At 30.8% G+C, this 22,915-nt stretch overlaps 1 long non-coding RNA gene across 1 annotated transcript in view; it reads right to left on the bottom strand.

Moving 5' to 3' along the window:
* Positions 1 to 12,678: 12,678 nt before the first annotated feature.
* LOC145247259 (uncharacterized) overlaps positions 12,679 to 22,915 on the bottom strand; it is a 20,592-nt gene continuing 10,355 nt past the window's right edge. The window contains exons 2-3 of the long non-coding RNA XR_013863223.1: positions 15,742 to 15,872; positions 12,679 to 12,955 (exon numbers count right to left, since the gene is read on the bottom strand). This is a non-coding gene — a long non-coding RNA (uncharacterized LOC145247259). The remainder of the gene's footprint in view (positions 12,956 to 15,741; positions 15,873 to 22,915) is intronic.

Genomic DNA, 22,915 nt, shown 5'->3' with positions numbered 1-22,915 from the left:
TGTAATATATATATATATATATATATATATATATATATATATATATATATATATATATATATATATATATATATATTTAAATAAGGCAGTAGTCACCAACAATGTGTATATTTTTTAACATTATTTTATTATTCCGTGTGTTGGTTTTTCATTGGGGATTATGTTTCGATCATTGTAATAATGTTTTTAAGTTATTGAGATCGTTTTTACACGCGTTTCAGACGTTCTGTGAAGCGTCCTCGTCAGAAATTATTTTCAAATGTGTTGGAGATGTAAAAATGGTGATTTTCGTAGTTTATTTGAAGTGTTTCCAAGGGGTGGAGGCTTATAAGTGTTTATTATTCATTGGCATGTTCAATTTTTATTGCTCTTTTATTGGGCTTGTCCAGGCTGCTGACCTGGCTGTAGTCACTCTCTCTTTCTGCTAATGTTTTTTTCTTTTCCTTTAGGGTGGGGTAGTGTGTGTGTGTGTGTGTGTGTGTGTGTGTGTGTGTGTGTGTGTGTGTGTGTGTGTGTGTGTGTGTGTGTGCGTGCGTGTGTGTGTTTCCTTTTATTGGTTTGAGAATGTGTATCCTGTTTTATAGTATTATGATGTTATTTGCTTCCTAGGAAGGTGACTGTGATCCTAGGTCGTTACTAATGTGTATGTGGGAGGAGGGGGGGACCAGCTCTTCTGAAATAAGGGTAGGGGTGCTTTCATTCTATTTTGATATTTATTTTTTGGATTCTTGGATTTTAGTATTGTGATTTATCGTTTTAGTCCTTTTTTGGTATTCCTTATATTATGTTTGTTTAGAAAGAGGGGTGTATTTAAAATATGTATAGGGGATTTTTTAATGTTTCTATTTATTTGTCTCCCCACGTGGGTATGGCCAGACTTAGGATCAGTTCCTAGTGTGGGGGAGATTTTGTTCCCCAGAGGGGGGGGGCAATTGGAGGGGGTATAGTTATGGGAGGGGGATGATAGAAGGGATGATAGTTGTTTCAGTCATGAGGGGGTTCTCCTCCACTGACTGAGGAGGGGTCGAGGTGTTGGAACAGATATTATGCTATGGTTCTAGGTGTTTCCTAGTGTTGTTGGTTTCGAGGTTAAGTAGGGTTGGTATTGTTTAGTGTGTTGTATTAGAGATAGGGGTGTTATGTCTGTGTGTGGTTGTATGTGCGCACGTGTGTGTGTGTTTTAATGTGTCGGTTCTGATTTATGTGTGGGTGTGTATATGTGTATGTGTATGAATGTGCATGCGAGTGTACCTTGCATTTCATGTTTTTGTGTGATGGTATTAGGCTCTGTTCAGTTCAGGAGTGAATCTGGTGATGAAGTTTTTTTCCTGTGTAAGTAAATAAAAATAATTGTCTGTTTGGAAGATTGGCATTATTTTGAAGCTGTTTCCACTGCATGTGTGTACGTGTTTTGAAACATAGAGGTGTCTGTTATCTGCAATTTTGATGTTGCTCTTATGTAAGGCCACTCTATTGCTAAAATTTTTGGTGGCGCCTATGTAGGATTTATTGCATGTTGTGCATCTTAGTGCATATACTACATTTCTGGAGGTGCAATTTAGATCCTTTTTTATTTTGAATGTTTGTGCTGGGTTTTTGAATGTGTATGTGTTACCTTCTATTATCATGTCACATATTCCACATCGCGGTTTGTTGCATTTTATAACCCCTTTTGTAGTATGTGGGACGAGTTTTGAGGAAGTTAGGATGTGTTTTAAGTTTTTGGGTTGGCGTTTGCTTTTTATTATTTTTGTTGTTTTAAGTATGTTGTTTAGTTTGTCGTTCTGATTGAGGAGGATAAGGTTTTTTGTTATCTGTGTGAATAGTTCTGGGTTGTTTGCGTTGTGTGTAGAGACGTATGCTAAAATTTGTTCTTTGTTGTGTTCTTTTGGAGTTCTTAGTTGGTCTATTGGAATTTTTTCAGCCAGTTCAATACCTTTCTGTATTAGTGGTAGTGGATATCCTCTTTTCCGCAGTGTTATTTGTAGTTCATTCAGTCTAGTTGAACGGAGGTGTCTGTCTGTTACTATGGTACCGACTCTACGTGCTAGGGAGTAGGGTATTGATTTTAGACAGTTTTTAGGATGGTGGCTTTTGAAGTGGAGGTATTGTTGAGTGTCTGTGGGTTTGTGGTAGATGTCTGTGATTATGTTGTTGTTTTTTATTGTTACTAGGGTGTCTAGGAAAGGTAGTTCTGTGGGGCTTTGTTCTAGTGTGAAGTTTATTTTTGGGTGTAGATTTTGTAGCAAAGTGTGGAGTTCTTTGATATCTCCCCATGAGGTTCTCCAGAGGATAAAGCAGTCGTCTAGGTATCTTTTCCAAGATTTTATGAAGAGTGTTTTTATATTGTGCCCGTACTTTTGCTCTATCCTTTCATAAAGGGTCTCTTCTAGGAAGGCGAGTGTAAGGGTGGCATATGTCGGTGCCATTTTGGTACCCATTGCTGTGCCTAGTATTTGGATGTAGTTGTCTTTATTGAATTGGAAGGAGTTGTTATTGAGGATTATGTCGATGCTATCAATCACGAATTGTTTATTGAATCTGGGGTGTAAAGTTTGTGTATGTTTGTCAATCCAATATGAGATAGCTTCTTTTTCTAGATTGTGTGGGATATTGCTATATAGGCTGCTAACATCGAATGTGGCTAGTATAGTCCCATCGTCTACTGTTTGTGGTAGGGAGCTAAGGAAGTGTGTGTTATCTCTTACAAAACCTCTGACTAGATTGGTGAAGGGCTGTAATAGTATATCTATTAGGTTGCTAAGTCTGCTTGTTGGGCATGATGGTCCTGCTACTATGGGTCTGAATGTGAGGTCGTTGAGGTTTGGGGTGCTTATGTATTCCGACTTTTGTATGCTGATGGCATGTCTTACCTGGTTAGATTTGTGTATTTTTGGTAGCCCATAGAAGATGTTTGTTTTTGTTGTGAAGTTTGTAAGGAAGTCTTTTTCTATTTTAGTTAATGTACTATTGTATGTTGTGCAGATTTTTGTTATTTTAGATATGGTTGTGTCGTCTATGTTAGAGCTAATTGGTTTTTAATAATTTTCGTTCCCTAGTGATTCTAAAATTTTTGTTTTATAGAAGTTCTTATTCATTATAACTACTGCACTACCTTTGTCTGCTTCCTTTATAACTAAGTTGTTATTGTGTTGGATTTTTTTAAGTGCTTGATTTTGTTTTCGTATTAGATTACTGAAGGGGTTTCTTTTTGTTGGGGGTTGAGGTTCCAGAGCGTTTCAAAGAAGGTATTTAGTTCTTTTGTGTTGTTATGTTTGTTGGGGAAGTATGTTGATTTGTTTTTTACTAGAGAGTCGTCTGTTGTGTTATCACTGTCGTTAAGTATATCTATGAGTCTAAATTTGCATTCAAATTCTTTGAGGTCTTTCTTTAACTCTGCTATGTTGCTTCTGGGAGTTGGGCAGAATTTGAGGCTTAGTTTTAGTACTTCAATTTCGTCCTTTGTGTCTCTGTAGATAGGTTGATGACTTTGGGTTTTTTGTTGTCTAGTCTGGTGTTGTCATTTTGTGAGGGATTCCTAAAAAATGATTGTGGGGGTCGTTAGTTTCGTTGATTCAGTTGGGAGGTTGGTTGCGTCGTTTTGTAGGGATGTATGGGTTATGATGGTACCTGGGGTATTCGGATTAGTTGTGTTTGTGTGGGGGGTATTATCCACCAAGAAATGCGGTTTATCTTTGGCTACCTTTGACCAAAGCATTTTGGTTCATTTGAGTTTTTTTAGAAGTATAATTTTTTTCGGTAAGAGTGATCAATGTGGAAAAGCCACTCGGCGATAAAAGTTAATGGTTAATTAGTAACGATAAAAGTTAATGGTTAATTAGTAACGATAAAAGTTAATGGTTAATTAGTAACGATTAAGTTAATGATTAATTAGTAACGGTAAACGTTAGTGGTCAATTAGTAATGATAAAAGTTAATGATTAATTAGTAACGATAACAGTTAATGATTAATTAGTAACGATAAAAGTTGATGATTAATTAGTAACGATAAAAGTTAATGGTTAATTACTTACGATAAAAGTTAATGGTAATATTAGTAACGATAAAAGTTAATGGTTAATTAGTAACGATAAATGTTAATGGTCAATTAGTAAAGATAAAAGTTAATGGTTAATTAGTAACGATAAAAGTTAATGGTCAATTAGTAACGATAAAAGTTAATGATTAATTAGTAACGATAAAAGTTAATGGTCAATTAGTAACGATAAAAGTTAATGGTTAATTAGTAACGATAAAAGTTAATGGTCAATTAGTAACAATAAAAGTTAATAGTTAATTAGTAAAGATAAAAGTTAACGTTCAATTAGTAAAAATAAAAGTTAATGGTTAATTAGTAACGATAAAAGTTAATAGTCAATTAGTAAAGATAAAAGTTAATGGTCAATTAGTAACGATAAAAGTTAATGGTTAATTAGTAACGATAAAAGTTAATGGTTAATTAGTAACGATAAAAGTTAATGGTCAATTAGTAACGATAAAAATTTATGGTCAATTATAAACGATAAAAGTTAATGGTTAATTAGTAACGACAAAGTTAATGATTAATTAGTAACGATAAAAGTTAATGGTCAATTAGTAAAGATAAAAGTAAATGGTCAATTAGTAACGATAAAAATTAATGGTCAATTAGTAACGATAAAAATTAATGGTCAATTAGTAACGATAAAAGTTAATGGTCAATTACTAACGATAAAGGTTAATGGTTAATTAGTAACGATAATTGTTAATGGTTAATTAGTAACGATAAAAATTAATGGTCAATTTGTAACGATAAAAATTAATGGTCAATTAGTAACGATAAAAGTTAATGGTTAATTAGTAACGATAAAGTTAATGATTAATTAGTAACGATAAAAGTTAATGGTCAATTAGTAACGATAAAAGTTTGTGGTTAATTAGTAACGATAAAAGTTAATGGTTAATTAGTAACGATAAACGTTAGTGGTCAATTAGTAATGATAAAAGTTAATGATTAATTAGTAACGATAAAAGTTAATGATTAATTAGTAACGATAAAAGTTAATGGTTAATTAGTAACGATAAAAGTTCATGATTAATTAGTAACGATAAAAGTTGATGGTCAATTAGTAACGATAAAAGTTAATGGTAATATTAGTAACGGTAAAAGTTAATGGTTAATTAGTAACGGTAAAAGTTAATGGTTAATTACTAACGATAAAAGTTAATGGTAATATTAGTAACGATAAAAGTTAATGATTAATTAGTAGCGATAAATGTTAATGGTCAATTAGTAACGATAAAATTTAATGATTAATTAGTAACGATAAAAGTTAATGGTTAATTAGTAACGATAAAAGTTAATGGTTAATTAGAAACGATCAAAGTTAATGGTTAATTAGTAACGATAAAAGTTCATGGTTGATTAGCAACGATAAAATTTAATGGTTAATTAGTAACGATAAAAGTTTATGATTAATTAGTAACGATAAATGTTAATGGTTAATTAATAACGATAAAAGTTAATGGTTAATTAGTAACGATAAAAGTTAATGGTTAATTAGTAACGAAAAAGGTTAGTGGTCAATTAATAATATTAAAGTTAATAATTTATTAGTAACGATAAAGTTAATGATTAATTAGTAACGATAAAAGTTAATGGTTAATTAGTAACGATAAAAGTTAATGGTTAATTAGTAACGATAAAGTTAATGATTAATTAGTAACGATAAAAGTTAGTGGTCAATTAGTAATGATAAAAGTTAATGATTAATTAGTAACGATAAAAGTTAATGATTAATTAGTAACGATAAAATTTAATGGTTAATTAGTAACGATAAAAGTTAATGATTAATTAGTAACGATAAAAGTTAATGATTAATTAGTAACGATAAAAGTTAGTGGTCAATTAGTAATGATAAATGTTACTGATTAATTACTAACGATAAAAGTTAATGATTAATTAGTAACGATAAAAGTTAATGGTTAATTAGTAACGATAAAAGTTAATGGTTAATTAGTAACGATAAAAGTTAATGATTAATTAGTAACGATAAAAGTTAGTGGTCAATTAGTAACGATAAAAGTTAATGGTTAATTAGTAACGATAAAAGTTAATGATTAATTAGTAACGATAAAAGTTAGTGGTCAATTAGTAATGATAAATGTTAATGATTAATTAGTAACGATAAAAGTTAATGATTAATTAGTAACGATAAAAGTTAATGGTTAATTAGTAACGATAAAAGTTAATGATTAATTAGTAATGATAAAAGTTAATGATTCATTAGTAACGATGGTTAAGACTGGGCAGAGTTGGAAGATATTAATCTAAAGATTCTTAAAGAAGCTTACAACACTCTTCCTGATCTTCAGCAATAATCTCTCAAACCACATTCTTAGATTATCCATCGGTATTTATGCTAACGGCACAACCATCTATGGCAACACTTCAGAGGCTGTAAATGACTAAGTTCTTTCTGATTCTCTCTTCTCTGATCTTGAGCACGTGGTACAGTAGGGAAAGAGTGGCTGGTTGATTTTAATGCATCTAAATACCAAGATTCTTTTTTTCATCATCAATGTTCTGACCTCCATCTGGCATCAATTGAAATGAATGTCTCTCATCTTGAGAAGGTCCCATGTTTTGGACAAGCTTCTGGGTTTGACCTTTTCTCCTGATCTGAAGTGGATTCGCTGGAAAAACGGTTAGATTGTTCTACTGCTCCAGTAGATATCCCAGCACTGATGCAATTCTCTACCTGTACGTCCTAGGATGAACTGCTATTGTCCCATGGAACAATTCCAATATTTTTGCTGATTTTGATATAATTATCAATTCCATTTTAGATTTTCGATTCCGATATAATTATGAATTCCATTTCTTATCTTTTTTAAATCATTAAATCATTTGCTATATAGTTGTTTTTTCTTTCATAGGGGAAGTTGGATTATTATAAATATCTGTGTAATATGTACATACATTTGCGGTAATGTAAAAAACACTTGTGGGTAGTAGGAATTACAAAGGTAAAAACAAAACAAAAGAATTGTTTTTGCGTCGGAAAATAGGCAAAAAAATGTCGATTCTAATGCACACAAAAGTTCGAATTTTTCCAATCCCCAAGTCATATTTTTTTTACTTTGTAAATCACTACTGTTTATTGAGTACAATATAATAATCAATAGACAATTGGCTCTGTAATAATAATAAATACGAAATCTGCATGAATCAAAATATCATATTTAAGCGTATTTTATGACCGGGCAACGTCAGGCAGCCTGCGAGTATCTCATACAAGTATAAACTTTTTCATTAAAATTTATTTGTAATTTACTTTTACTTTGATTTTATTTTAATTGTATTTGATATTTCCCATTGATGACAAGGATGGTGATGATTGTAATTGATACTGCTGATAGCAAAAATAGGGTCCATTATAATTGATATTTACTACTGCATGTAGGTCTAATGACGAAAATTTCTGACTTTTCCTTAAATAATAAATTTTATCAAAAGCACTAATTTGCTTTTCTGTTTATTGCGATTTTCACAAGTAAATAAGAACAAGGTAAGCATAGAACACGCCATAATCATGCAAAAGAATATCAAGTTTATAAATAAAAACATCGTCTTAGATTATATGGGTGAGTGTATACAGGCGTTTTTGTTAAGAACTATTCTAGAGTCAATTCTATCTAAAGGTTGTGAGTTCAATCCCTTACTGGGGAACTTAGGAAGTAAAAGTTTAACTGATACAATATCTGAAATTGGAATGCTGAATGAGAGTAATCTATCTCCGTGGATGATTGGAATGGCTCAGTTGTAAATCAACAGAAGATCACCTAAAGAAGGGTACAACGGCTAAAACGTTGTGAAAACAAAACCTTTGGAACCAAGATTTCTCCTTTCATTACCAATGTTCAGATCGCCGTTTGCTCCAGTAGAAATGAATGTGTCTCTCTTCTTGAGAAAGACCCTTATTTTGATAAGCTCCTTGAATTGACTTTAAATCCAGATCTAAAGCGGAAGACATGCATCCAATATGTTGCTAATGTTTACTGGAAATTCTACTGCTCCAGAGTACAACTTCTATGCAATATACTATCTATATAAGAGTTTGAACGCCCTAAGATGGAGTACTGATGGAGTACTGGGAAGGCGTCTTTTCTTGCCTTGATGGGCTACAAAATCGATTTCACAATCTAGTGGAGGATGATTATTCTCTGCTTTAAAACCCCTTTTATCATAGAAGAGACGTTGCTAGTCTTTCTTTAATCTATCATTATTTCCATAGAATTTGCTAGGCTGAGCTTCAATCTCTGGTTTCTCCTAGTAACACATTCCTTTCTACCATCACTGTGAAAACGTCACGTTCTTACTCTGTGTCCCTAATATTAAACGGAATTTTTTTATGAACAGAGTTTCTTTCCAAGAACTTTCTCTCTGTATGACATATTACCACATGATTGCTTCCTTTCAAGCTACAACTTGGCTGTCTTAAAATCCAGTGTTAACAAATATCTGTCATAAATTGGCCTCGTCTGATAATATAAAATGATGTCATCTGAACTTTAAAATTCAGAACTGAATAGAATTTAAACTGACACATCCAACTTCGATTCTGAAAAAAAAAATAGTCAATTTTAATTTATTTCTGCTGTACCATGTTGTTGGTGATAAATTCACATCATTCCCTACAATATATTTTCTTTTAATACTTAATCTGATTTTTTAGTTAGCTAATATAGACACTCTTTAAATAAACACCTAAAAAGACAAATCATTCAAGGGGAATAACTCTTCTTCTTTTAGTAAGAGTTAATGCTCCGCATTTGTTTTCTATAGTTTAGATATTGAAACTAAAAAATAAAAGGCATGAGTAGAGAACGTAAACAAATTTGATTGGCTAAAAAGTCGATGTTCATTAATTCTTCCTTTTCCAACTATCTCGTAATATTCATTATCATTGCAAATGAAAATCAATTCCATCTCTTTAATCCTTATCCTTGAGTGGCTTTGTGCCTCGATGATCGGTGACATTAATAAAAATAATGAATCAAAACAACATGGAGATGTGTCACATGAGAACGATTATCAAATCAATCCAAGCACACGCGCACATACACGTATGGAGACATACACGTATGGAGACATACACGCATATGCACAAAGACATACACACACACACACATACACATACACACAGAGACATACGCACACATACACATACACACAGAGACATACACACACATACACATGTTCCTTGAAAGAAATAAACATGACATTCTTTATGGTAGCTGCAACTGGTTGGATCAAACAAAATCTAAAAAATATTTAGACGCAATCACTGACTCTAGTGAAGTACATATAGCAACCCTAAAACAGCTCTCGGATATAAATTTAACTTATTGAAAAGGGAGGGTGCTTTAATTTCTCAGAACCAAGTTAATTAAAATAAAAATAAAAAATTGGTGTGAGAAAGATGAAATGCCGACTGGACAGCATCCTCAATTGTTTTCACCATCTCTCTTTACACTGGTTTGTCTGGGCAACATGAAAAGTCTGCTTTAATGACTTTAAAACAATATGCCCCTGAAAGAAATAAACATTATATCGATTGTGGTAGGGTAATGAAAAAAAAATCTTTAAAAAAAATAATGACAGAATCCCTGGAAGAACAAACTGTAAAGTACAGATAGCAACTAAAATGGACATCAATCCTTAAAATAGTCCTCAAATATAAATTTAACTTATAAAGAAATCAAATGTTAGCTCTATTAAGACTAAATAAAATAAAAAATATATTAAACAAATAGACATACACAGTTATAAACGCACACATACAAACACCCACGCACACATACAAACACCCACGCACACATACAAACACCCACGCACACATATTGAAACAAGATTACAGGGGCAGCTAAAGAGGATCATTTAGAGGCTCAGATCAAAATATAAGACAAATTTCATTTATTAAAAATAGCTTGAAGCTAAGATTTCAGCACTTGCAAAAGAACCCAAACAAAAAAGGCAAAAAGAACATGATGAAAGTCGAAAACAAGCATTTCAAAAAAATCCAAGACTGTTCTACGAAAAACTCATTAAAAAGCCCCCCCCCCCCAAGTAAAAGCTAGAAAACCACTGGAAGTCTCTGAGTACGAGGAACTATGCAATAAAAAAGACTCAGTGAATCTTGGATTTTGTTCAAGTAATGAAAATAAGCTTGAAACGCCTGGAAAAAGTAAACTGAATAAATTCCAAAATCACAAAACAATCTGACATGGACAATTTTTGGCTTAAATAACTAACAGTACTTCATAATCACTATAGCAACTGCTTCATAAGACTGTTAAGAGGTGAGAATGCCACACCAGCATGGCTAGTAAAAGACAATAACACCCGTATCCAAAACGAGACACTATGAGTGAGAAAATACAGACCAATCTGCTGTCTCACTACAAAGCAGAACGATAAAACTGTCGCCCTAGAAAAGGCAACATGATGTCATTTCCGTTTTATGAAAACCGGTTTTCCATTTTTTGGTGCAGACCATCTACTAGTTGGCCAGTTGTGTACAAATCCCAAGATTGATAGGAGCATTATATCATGTCTGAAACTGACACAATGGTCAACAAGCGAGATCGGAGATGTGCCGCTATACAACTCATGCTCTCTACCGATCCAAGTTATGACAACAGGACTCTATCCAGCACCCTCAAAAGGCAAATCCAGGTAACAGGAATGTGTCCAGGGTGATGAAACAAAGTTTCCGGCCACAGGTGTGGTTTCAAGTGAGGGCCACATAATGCCACCTCACATCTTCAAAGTCGGCTTGAAAGTCAACACCAAAGTGTACCTGGATGTGCTGAAGAGTGTAGTGATTCCTTGGTGCAATCAGATAACCGCTGGCAGACCCTGGATGTGCCAGCAGAACTCAGTGCCAGCCCACAAGTTCAAACAGACCCAGGCTTGACTTCAGAAAAAGTACTATAATTTTGTACCCTTCTCATACTGGCCTCACCCTCCTCCTCCAACCTGAACCCGCTGGACTCCTTTGTTTAGTCATATGTCGAGAACATCACCAACATAACCTCTCACAACACCAAAGCTAGCCTGATCGCCACCATCTGCTGCGTATTCACCAAGCTTCCGCTAGTGCTTGTTGAAAAAGCATGCTCCTAGTTCTGGGCCTGTTTTGAGGAGTTAATTGAGCCTGAATGCAACTACATTGAATAAATGTAAGTTCTACTATATAATCAAGTTACTTGAATTGATTTATTCGATAAAAGTTTTAAAATAAATCTGTAGTATTTTTTTTTTTTTTAGGGCGACAAATTTATTGTTCCACCCTGTACAATCTACAAACTCTTCATTGGCCAGATTGCAGACAGCACTTCTCTTTTGGGTTGTAACTTAAAAAAGAACTAGCAAGAAGCAGGAGGAAATTTTTTAGGCACCAAGTACCATTTGTTAATTAATGATCATCCTTGAGGATCGTAAGAAGATGCAGAGAAACCTAAACGTGGATTAGATTGGTTTATTTCAGAACTGGGAAGAAGATTCAATGATAGTTTTCCTCACACATAACTATTATATTATATAAGATCCATACGGTAATCAAAAAAACACAGATGGCCATACAAAGATGTGGTAAACAACTATGATATTAAGCCACACTGATGAATAGTAACAATTCTTGAATTTAAGATCTGAAGAGGAATCTTCCAATGAAACAGCTTACTCTTTTGCCTGGCGATAGATCCACATAGTAAGCATAGATAGATCCACATAGTAAGCTATTAGATAAAAGCCAGTACCACCAACAAAGTCCAAATAACAGAATCAACCACCTTCTCTTTATGGATGGCAGGAGGTACATAATTTCTCCAAAGATATTGGAATGAAGTTTGGCCTGAACAGATGTGCCAAATGCCCTTTCAGAACTGGAAAGTAGATCCAAATGAAAAAAAAAAGATGATGAAGAGACAAACATCAAAAACTTAGAAGAGGAGGGACAATACAACTGTCTTGGGATAGAAGAAAACAATTTAATTCAATATGCAAAGATGAGAGAAAAATAGAGAAAAAAAGTTTAACAAAAAAAGCAAATCGTAAAAGTTTTCCATTTTTTTTTTTAATGTTTTATGTTATTTGCTGTTTCTATTAACTGGGAGTTTTTGTTTGTCTGTTTTTTTTTTTTTTACATTGATTTTTGTTCCACCTTTTTATTATACCATTTATTCATTTATTTTTATAAAATTATTATTTTTAAAAAGGATTTTCTAAATTTAGATTTAATTATGGTATCATTAGGTCGTGAAATTATTAATTCAACCAAATTGTTGTTTAATCTATGAAATGAATGCATGTTTATAATTTCCAACATTTTTAATTTTTTACTTAAATGAAAATTTGTTAAAAAATTTTGAGATTTCGAAGAGTAAAAAGCAATTCATTCTTATTTTTCAAGATTTACTTGTTTATGAAGTAAATCAAAATGCATTCTGATGGATTTAATTTCGTAATTAAATTTATTTTTTATGGAACTTTTACAAATCAATTCTAGTACTTTATCGATTATATTTTTGTTTTCAATACAAATAATTGATTATTAGAAAAAATATCGACTATGCAAGACACGTACATACGCACACGTACACACGCACACACACACATACACAAATACACGATAAGTAGATAAATACTTTTATTAATATAAACATAAAAAAGAAACAAAAATCTGTATAAAATTCTTTTGAAATTTCACTTGTGTTTCAAATTTTTTCTTTTTTGTCGTCAGACGTCATCGTTTTCTTCTGACTTTTTCGCATTCAAATTCAAATGAATGGACAAATCTGAGCAATGTCTCTGGAGTCTGTGGTATTTAATCATCTTTTGTTGCTGCCTAATGATGTCGTCTGGTTCTCTTCGATAAGATTGTTGATGTAAGCAGAAAAATGAACTTTTCTGAAAATGAGGATAAAAGGGAGCGATTTTAGATTGATTCGTTGATAACAAAAGACTTTGACGAGACAACTAGACGAAATGGATTTAATTGTTCTGGCACGTAAACAAAATAAGTAAAAAATAAAGAACTAATAATCGTACTGATACATATCAATATCAATATATATATATATATATATATATATATATATATATATATATATAATATGAAATTTGAAAAGGAAATATAAATATTAATATTAATATTAGTAAATTAATCCGATCTTAATAAAAATGACCAATATTCGATCTAGTTCATCGATATATGAAGCGAGTTAAAATCATGCAAATGTCCATCAAACAAGAAATACAAAATAAATAATAAAAATGTGTTTTTTTTTCTTCAGGGGAAAAACGGTTAGCAAAGAAATTTTATTATAGACTAGCAACAATCTATTAAGATTGAGATTTCTTTATCATAATTCCATGTTTGCATGTTTGATGGATTAATTGGATATTGTATTTTATCTAATTTTTATTTCCATCATTATTTTTTTTATTATTTCTTTAATTGCTTCTAGTATATTGAGTTCTTGTTAGGTTTTAATCTTAAGATAATATTTATTTTTATTTTTGTAACTATTGTTCGAAATGAAGTAGGTACATTCCATATGTTGGATTTCGCAGTGGTTTACTTGATCTGTGTTGGTTAATAGACTTTCTTTTGCTCATATCGTAAAGTACTCGCCTCGCATGCAAGAGACTCGGGTTTCAAATGCCAAGTTCGGATGTATTCAACTGAGGGTGAAACTCAAGTCTTAGACTTCCGGTTTGTTGGCTGTCATGGTTCATATGAGCTGTAATGTATATATATATATATATATATATATATATATATATATATATATATATATATATATATATATATATATATATATATATAAAGTAATCTCGATTTTCCCTCTATCTCCACAGTTTGAATTTTGAGACTTGTGGGGATTGATAAGAGTTTAATGTTTATATATTTTTCCACATTCCATAAACATTTTTTCCGGCTGTTTGAAAACTTCATCCTATTTAAAAATTGTTACATTTATTCCAAAGAAACTGCTTCTCTCAAATATGTGTAGCACTCAATAATTAAAGACACATGTTAAATATTACATTTTCTATTTTAGTTTTTCCCAAAATGAAACAAAAACACAAAACGAAACAAAAATAATTAAATAACTGAACTGAACCGAAATTTATTTCCTTTTCTTCAACAACATTTCAGCAACAGTTCGATCTTTGACGATATTTATAGATGGGCATTGATTATCAAGATTATTTGAACTACTAAAAGCGCGGTTCAAATTCTGTAGAAGCACTAAAAAGTGTATTTGAATTAATAGGGCTACTATTCTCATCTTTGTTTTCATTTTTACAACATTTCAGACGATTTACTCTCCGACCTTCTTCGGGTGCATTTATTTGAGAACAATCTACCTTCGTGGATTACATAAACGGTTCTGTTCAGAATCATGTAAGCATTCCAGAGTATGGCTAGGAGGTTCTCAAAATGATGACGCCACAACAAGGTCAGAGCTTGGAGGGATCCAATTCCCCACCATAACAGAAATTCTTGCACATTAAACATTTGAAAACTTTGACAATATTTATAGATGCAAATTGATCTTAGATTATTTGGACTACTAAAAGCTCTGTTCAAATTCTGTAGAAGCACCAAAAAAGTGTATTTGAATTATTCGGACTACTATTCTCATCTTCTCATTTTACAATGTTCCGGCCGATGTAACCTCCGACCTTCTTCGAGTGCATCTTTTCAAAAAAAATCTACCTTTGTGGATTTAATAATAATAGGTTCAGTTCAAAATTATGTAATTATTTCAATGATAGAATAGAAGGTTATGAAAATGATGTGCTTGAAGAAAGTCAGAGCTTGCATCAGTCGTAACGTTATGAATAAAATGACAAATATGGCAATAATACTCCGATTAATCCAAAGTTATTTTTTTTCTGCTTCTACAGGATTTTTACAGAACAAAACTGTTCTATTAGGTTAGTGTTCAACACTTGTGTGTTGTGGGAAAAAAATAAAATGACATTCCAATAATTATCCCAGTTCTTGAATGCTACATCACAGTGTTATATCGAAAAAAACATACTGATTAGATTTAACGGTAATTAACCCCCCCCCCGCACACACACACGCACATACGATATCTTGTCTTTATATTGTTAGTTGAAAGCGCAAAATATTTAGCATGCTAAGAATGGGTTTCTAAATAATAACATTCTTATTTCAATACAGTTCGTGAACTTCAATTTCCAACTGTAATTCTTCTAACAATTTTCGTTTTGAAATTGTGAATACCAGACGATATTTTTATTCAATTAAAAAAATATCCAATAAATTAAAACGAATTTTATTCTGTTCAAGTTACAACCACAGATCAGTGCAGACAAGTGAAGTCACATGAATGAGATCGCATCAGAATTGTTCATGGTTTAAGTATGGAATTTCTTGAGTTAATTTACTTTCCTTGGTAATGGATTTATTTATGTGATATCACAAATTCATAATGCATGTAAATGCAAAATGTTTGGCAAATTTGATGCAAATTCGAAAAAGGAGAAAAGAGCATAGCTTTTGAGTCAAAATATTCAACACATATCAAAACTGAAGAAGATCGAACAGGATAATAGTTGAAACGCCGTAAACATAACAACAACAAAGATGAGGATAACAGTGTGTGATAAAAAATAACAAATCGGGTTTGATGATAAATTTATTTTTCACTGACCCTTTTCCTGCGTTTTCCAAGATTTGTGGAATGCGGAATCTCCATTGTCTCACCAGAGATTTATTTGCCAAGGCACACAGGAAAAGTTTTTCCCAATTTTGGATTCTTCTCTCTTTCGACAATTTCTCCATCTGCAAAAAATAAATCAGAAAACTGCTTTGAATGGGATATTTATACGACGATCGTTGAGCTTAAAAGTTCACGCTTTCTTTTGGTTTATGAGCACTAATTAATACTTGACTTCTACCGTTAAATTTTAATGCAAACTACAAATTATTTTCTAATCGACAGTATACCGTTTAGAATATACAGGAAAATTAAATGTTGCTCACATCATCATGAAGTATCTGTGCAACTCTTTTAGTTTTCCGGTTCTTAGCATATCTGGATCTCTTCCTTCTCAACTGTTTGTGTTAGTGTCTTTGCTTTGTTTCTCTTGCCTATTGCAATAATTCCAGCATCACACCACATCATTCCTGTTTTTGCATCTTGAACCAAGTCTTTTTCTTTTGGCTTCAATCATCGGTGCCTCATCTCCCTTCTTCATGGTGGAACATTTGCTAATATTTTTCCTCTGAGGAGATGGATAAGCATTGAAAACTCATGGGTTAAGGAAATAGATATTTATTCAATTGTATTCTTTGTTTTCAAACAATAAAAAATTTTATATTTGAAGATTAACCTTTTCAAACCATAAAATTTAAATACATAAGTTTGGATACATTTGCTCTATCTTGCATATTGAGCAATTTTTATTTGGCTGGGATTGTCTTATTTAAATTATTTGCATTATTATTTATTTAAAATATTACATCTAATAATATTTTGTAAGACCTAAAATAACTAGATTTGCATACTAGTAGATATATTTTCATTTCATTATTCTGAAGTGTATATATATATATATATATATATACATATATATATATATATATATATATATATATATATATATATATATAAATGGAAATTCCTGGTAGTAAGGAGGTAAAGAGATCCATTTCAAGATTTAGCATTCATTTTGGATTTTAACCCCTTTTTCTGCCTCAATATCCATTTCCCTTATTCTATGTATCTAAAATGTTTTTAAAACTTTAAAAACTTTCATTTTCTGTTTATTGCTTTTAACAAATAGGGTGAAAACTAATAAAAACACTTGCTAATATTTTTCCTCAGAGGAGATGAATAAACATCGAAAACTCATGAGTTAAGGAAATAGATTTATTCAATTGCATTCTCTGCTTTAAAACGATAAAAAATTCTATATTTGAAGATAAACTTTTCAAATCACGAAATTTAAATACATAAATTTTGATAAATAAATATATATATATATATATATATATATATATATATATATATATATATATAATTTAAAGGAGATTAGAATAATAGTCTAAAGAGCTAAGTGTATTTTAATGTAATAGTGAAATTACTAGTTTAATTAAAATACAGGAAATGCTCGTTGTAATTTAGATATATAATAAGCTCGATAGTTAAATGTCCTAGAGCTAATTCAATATTAAGTAATGTGATCTATAATTTAAAAGTTTTAAAAAATTTTTAAATTTAAAAATCAAAATTTAATTAAATTAAAAATCAGTTTCATAAGAAGGAACAACAACAAAGTCAATTATCTGTACGATCGTTTCGGAAATCCGTGCTTTTTATTTGTGGTATACATGAAGTCACGTAGAACAATTATACATAGTTTTTTTGGTAAGCACGGTCTCCTCATCAGCAAATTTAGGAGGATTTCTATTGAATTGAAAAGACACCAAAAATAAACCTAGCATTAACAGTAAGGCAGATGAATCTGAAAAATTGAAGTAAAAGGTTTGGATTTAAAATTTATAAGAAAATTAATAAGAAAATTGGTATAGGTTAGAGATAGAAATGAGTAGAAAAAATATATATTTTGAATTTACATAATAAATTTGATTTAAAAATATATAGATATATAATTACCTTTTGGTTTTTCTTTTTTTGAAATCAGGAACTGTATTTAAAGTAGTCATTTAGATGTTTGCTATAGCTTTTTATTTTATTGAATGATGAATTTTAAAAAGGGCGACGCTCGTGCAGTAAATTGTTTCCGTTAGCGTATTTTGATTTAGAGACGCTACAGTTAATATCTATAGAGAGAGAGTATTTTTTTTTTTTTTTTTTTTTTTGCAAGTTTTTAAGGGGAGATAATTGTCATGGCTTTATTTATTATTTGATTTACGAGTCTAAGGGCGGTAATTGGTTTAACTTAATTTATTAGAAAAAAAAAAAAAAAAAAAAAAAAAACTATTTTTACTAATGAGTAATTTTTAATGATTTAAGGTGGTTTATATTTATTAAATTTAAACCAACGTTTATGATTACACGATAGAATCTCGTGTCTTGAATTTACTAGTTTGGCTGTGCTTTTTATATCTTCATATTTTAAAATTTTTAGGGTTTCTTTTGTACATAATGTACAAAATTTATCTCCTGGTTTATATGATTTGCAAGTCTCAATTATTTGCCATTTTAAGTTGAAAGAAATATTGCTATTTTTTAGTTGCCAAATATAGTTGGATAGAGTAGTTTGGTTTGATAGAGAGTTATTTTTAAAAGAATGTTTGTGCGTTGAAATTCTATGTTTTATTGGGCCGGATGTGGAACCAATATATATTACCTCTTGATTATTATGATTATTTTCCGTTAGGATATTGTTGGATTATAATGTGGTGGGTTGGTTAATAATTGATCAGTAGATTGATTTAAGTTGGTGTTATTATTTAATCTGGTAGTTGAGTTATGGCTGTTGATAGGTTCTTGTATATTTGGAGTTTTTGATACTGTGCAGCTATAGATAACATTTTTAATTTTACATGAGCCTTGTAGGGGACATTTATTTTTTCTTCTACAGTTACAGTCCGATGTATTTTGTATAGTTGCATTTTGTAGTTTATTAATTTTATTATTATTAGAGCTAATTATTTTCTGATGAAGGTTGGGCATAGTAGAGTAAGAGACTTTAATTGTGTTCTTATTGAAAATCTTATTATATCTATGGGGGGCTTTAAAGTTCTTATCTAATATTTTTAAAAATTCTCTAGCTATGTTTGTTTCTAGGTTTTTGGAATACGGGGGGTTGAACCATAGGATCTCCTTGTGTCTATTCTTACGTTTGCGGGTTTTAGTTTGTTGTTTATTTATATTATTATCTAATATTTGTAGTTTGGTTTTATCTTTTTTTGTCTCCTGGTTATTTTTCTTAACTCGTATACGGGAAGACATTGCCATATTATATGTTATTACGCTCTTAATAGGTTTATTTTTAATGCAGTTTATGTTTCTATCATTTTCATTTATGAATTTAATTTGTGAATTATATCCAGAGTTTTTAAGGGCTTCATTATAGTATTTTTCATTTTTGGTAAATATTGATTTAGTAGAAGACAGTCTAGAAATTCTTAGAGCGATATTGGGAACTATTGATTTTAATATTGATTTAGGGTGGTTTGATTGATTGTGGACATATAGAAGTGATTGGTTAGGTTTATGGTATGATTCAAAGGTAGAATTTTCAAGATTTAAGGTTATGTCTAAGAAATTAACAATTTTTTTATTAGGGTCGATTTTTATACTAAGTCCATAATTTTTAAATAATTTATGTAGAGCTTTAATTGCATTTTCATAATTTTTATTAGTAGAATTCGTTATGAAAAGTGCATCATCTCTATATAGCCCTCCTTCAAGTTTGAATTGTTTATGGAGTATACAATGTATTTCATTTAAAAGGAAAAGGCCAACTAGATCAGTGACCTGAGTCGAGTCCGTCGATCCCATTAAAATGTTGAAGTGGTTAGGGGTATTTTTCCTGGTCCAATATTTATTATCAAATGTTATTAAAGACTGTCTAGCTATAAGTATTAGTTTAGTTTCGTCTTGAGTTATATTAGTTAATTTTCGTGCCATTAATAGAGATTTATTAAGTAGGATAGGTGATATAGATTGGTAATATGATTCAATGTCAAAAGAAAGAAATTTAATATTATTTTTATTTTGAATATTAGAAAACCAGTCGATTACTTGGTTTGAAGATTGCCATAGTGGGTATTTTATTATGGATTTAATTTTGGGGATAATTCTATCTAATATTTTTTTACTAACCAGTCCTATATCTGATTTCGAGGGGCAAATGAGTCTAATAGTAGGGTTAATATTGAAGCTGTGTTTGTGGTCTTTTAAAATAAATCTCGGGGTAGCTGGTACCGTTATTTCTGTGTATTTATCTATTTTAAGTTTAGTTAAAATGTTTTTTGCATCATTATTTATTTTATTTAGTGCTGATTTATTAGTAGTTTTATAATTTTTATTAAGTTCTTTATATATTAGATTTTTATATTGTATATAGTCCATTGTGTAGAAATTTCCAGTTTTATCTGCCGGTACTATGAGTTTATTTTGGTGGCTTGTAGAAATAACATCGAAAACTCCTAAATTTGCTGATGAGGAGACCGTGCTTACCAAAAAAACTATGTATAATTGTTCTACGTGACTTCATGTATACCACAAATAAAAAGCACGGATTTCCGAAACGATCGTACAGATAATTGACTTTGTTGTTGTTCCTTCTTATGAAACTGATTTTTAATTTAATTAAATTTTGATTTTTAAATTTAAAAAATTTTTAAAACTTTTAAATTATAGATCACATTACTTAATATATATATATATATATACATATATATATATATATATATGTATCTCATCCATATATATATATATATATATATATATATATATATATATATATATATATATATATATATATATATATATAATTATAAACTCAAATGACCTTGTAACAGGTGTTGTAACACAACATCCGGTTTATGACTTCCGGTTACGCATGCATACATAAACAAATAATCAATGCGATAATAAAACGTATTTTTTACTGCGTACGTTTTCAGCATCCCAATTGTGTTTTTTTTTGGGGGGGGGGATTCGCGTTTAAATTATCCAAATAAACAATTGTTAATACTTTCTGCATTTTTTTTTACATTGTTCATTTCCATATTACGTTTAAGTTATTTTAACACAATTTTCTTACAAATAAATCTACTTTAGCCCATTGACAACCATAAGAGCATTTTACAACGGCGATTTACCCGCCTTCATTTTTTTAAATTTATTCTCCATTTTTTAATACGCCTTTCTTAAAAAACATTCATACATTTTCTTCTACAATACCAACATAAATAAATAACCCTGAAAATATGTTTTTTTTAATTTGCATTACAAATAAATAATCAATGAGACAATAAAACGTATTGTTTTACTGTGTACTTTTTCAGCGTCCCAATTGTTTTTTTTTCACACTTAAATTAAAAGATATATCAAAATTTGAATTTAACTTCAGTGCACATTTACCTTAAAGTATGGAAAACCATAAGTTATATAGTTATAATTCAATGGCCGTAAGTTTTTTTTTTTTCAAAAATAAACAATTATAAACAGAACGACTCATAGAAATATATCTATATTCTTTTTTCATTTTAATATACTTTCATAGAAATGTTTCTCTTATATCACAAAAATCTATTTTCTTTACATCACAAGTGTCACGCTCATACATTAATTCCATAGCTAATATAACACACTGACCCAACGGGTCAAGGGTAGTCTAGTATATATATATATATATATATATATATATATATATATATATATATATAACTTTCTTGGGGTTATATTTTTGGATTTTACCGTCACTGGATTATTTACCTTTCACTAGACTATCCATTCACGTGTAATCACCCTTTTCTTCACCATATTCCCTCTGCTTCACTTTTTTGTTATCAAGTAAGATCTTTGACTTACTTGTAGTTTCATCAAATACTTTCGCATGCAAAATCCGATCCCGCATTTTGCTATTTCCTACCCTCTGATGAGAAGGAAAGTAATTTTTTAGAGACTCCACGGATCAAGTGTTTCCTTTGCAGATTAAATATGTTTTTAACTTTTTTTCAAAGTGTTTTTTAACATGTTTTATTAACTGTTTGCTCTTATATATATATATATATATATATATATACATATATATATATATGTATATATATATATATATATATATATATATATATATATATATATATATATGTATATATATATATAATGTTAACAAAATTTGGAATGCTAATAATTGGACAAGGTTATTGATATCGATATAACATATTATCATGGAGGCACATATTAATGATTGTGGGCATGAGAGACTAGCAATATGGATGGGTGTTACATGTAGAATCGGCAGTTGCAGTTGCAGTTGCAGAAGAGTTTAAGAAGGTGATGCTTCAACTAAGTTCGGTAATGGAGGTGATAATAGATAATAGCACCATCTTTCATTGAAAATTTTCTCTAAAAGATGCTCGAGAAATGAAAGATAAGATGTTACAGGGCAGCTTACCGGCTCAGGGGAAATGGTATTGTGGGGCAACATCATTGGACAGTGAAAGCAATAGCTAATAGAGAATAGAGAAGCTAATATCGCCTGAAGAGATCTGAAGAGATCACATTCTGGTACAACATGACACTCAAGATCTGAAACTGCGCCGCATAGATCAATTTTGAATTATGCATAGAAGCACCTAAGAGACACATCCCTATAAATCGATCATCAAGGACGTTAGAATCCAAATAGGAGAAGAGAGATTGGTGAAGCCACCGAATACACAGTGTACGATGCAGTGGAGAAGCAGAGTAATTATTAGAATGCAACGTTCTAAAAACTAAACTGTTGATGGTTCACAGCGGTATATTTAAGACATGTGGTTCATGTTAATGATACAAACATATGCACTGAACACGAGAATAATGAAATTGAAGCGATGGAGATGCAAAACCACAAAGAGAACATAATTTGCTTTATTTTAGTCCAAGTTTTCAGAAATCAAAGACCCCCCCCCCCGCTTCCTGATCCATGGATTAGATACATAGATATTCTTCTTTATCAAACACTGAGTTAGAAAAAATGTTGGGAACATCATTTTTATCTACCGAATTGACCATTTAAAAATGTTATATCTTTCTTGTGGTCTCTTGGTTTTACTAGATCCCAGGACAAGAATTCCCCAAGTCTGGTGGAGTATTCAGGTGAGTACTGTTACTTAAGGTACTATTACTTGCAGAAGTT

This window comes from Euprymna scolopes, chromosome 25 (genome assembly GCF_053919585.1).
Source record: "Euprymna scolopes isolate OS-2025 chromosome 25, ASM5391958v1, whole genome shotgun sequence".
Lineage (NCBI taxonomy): Eukaryota > Metazoa > Mollusca > Cephalopoda > Sepiida > Sepiolidae > Euprymna > Euprymna scolopes.
Note: the sequence above shows the minus strand (reverse complement) of the source record. Positions and strands in the feature narration are given on the sequence as shown.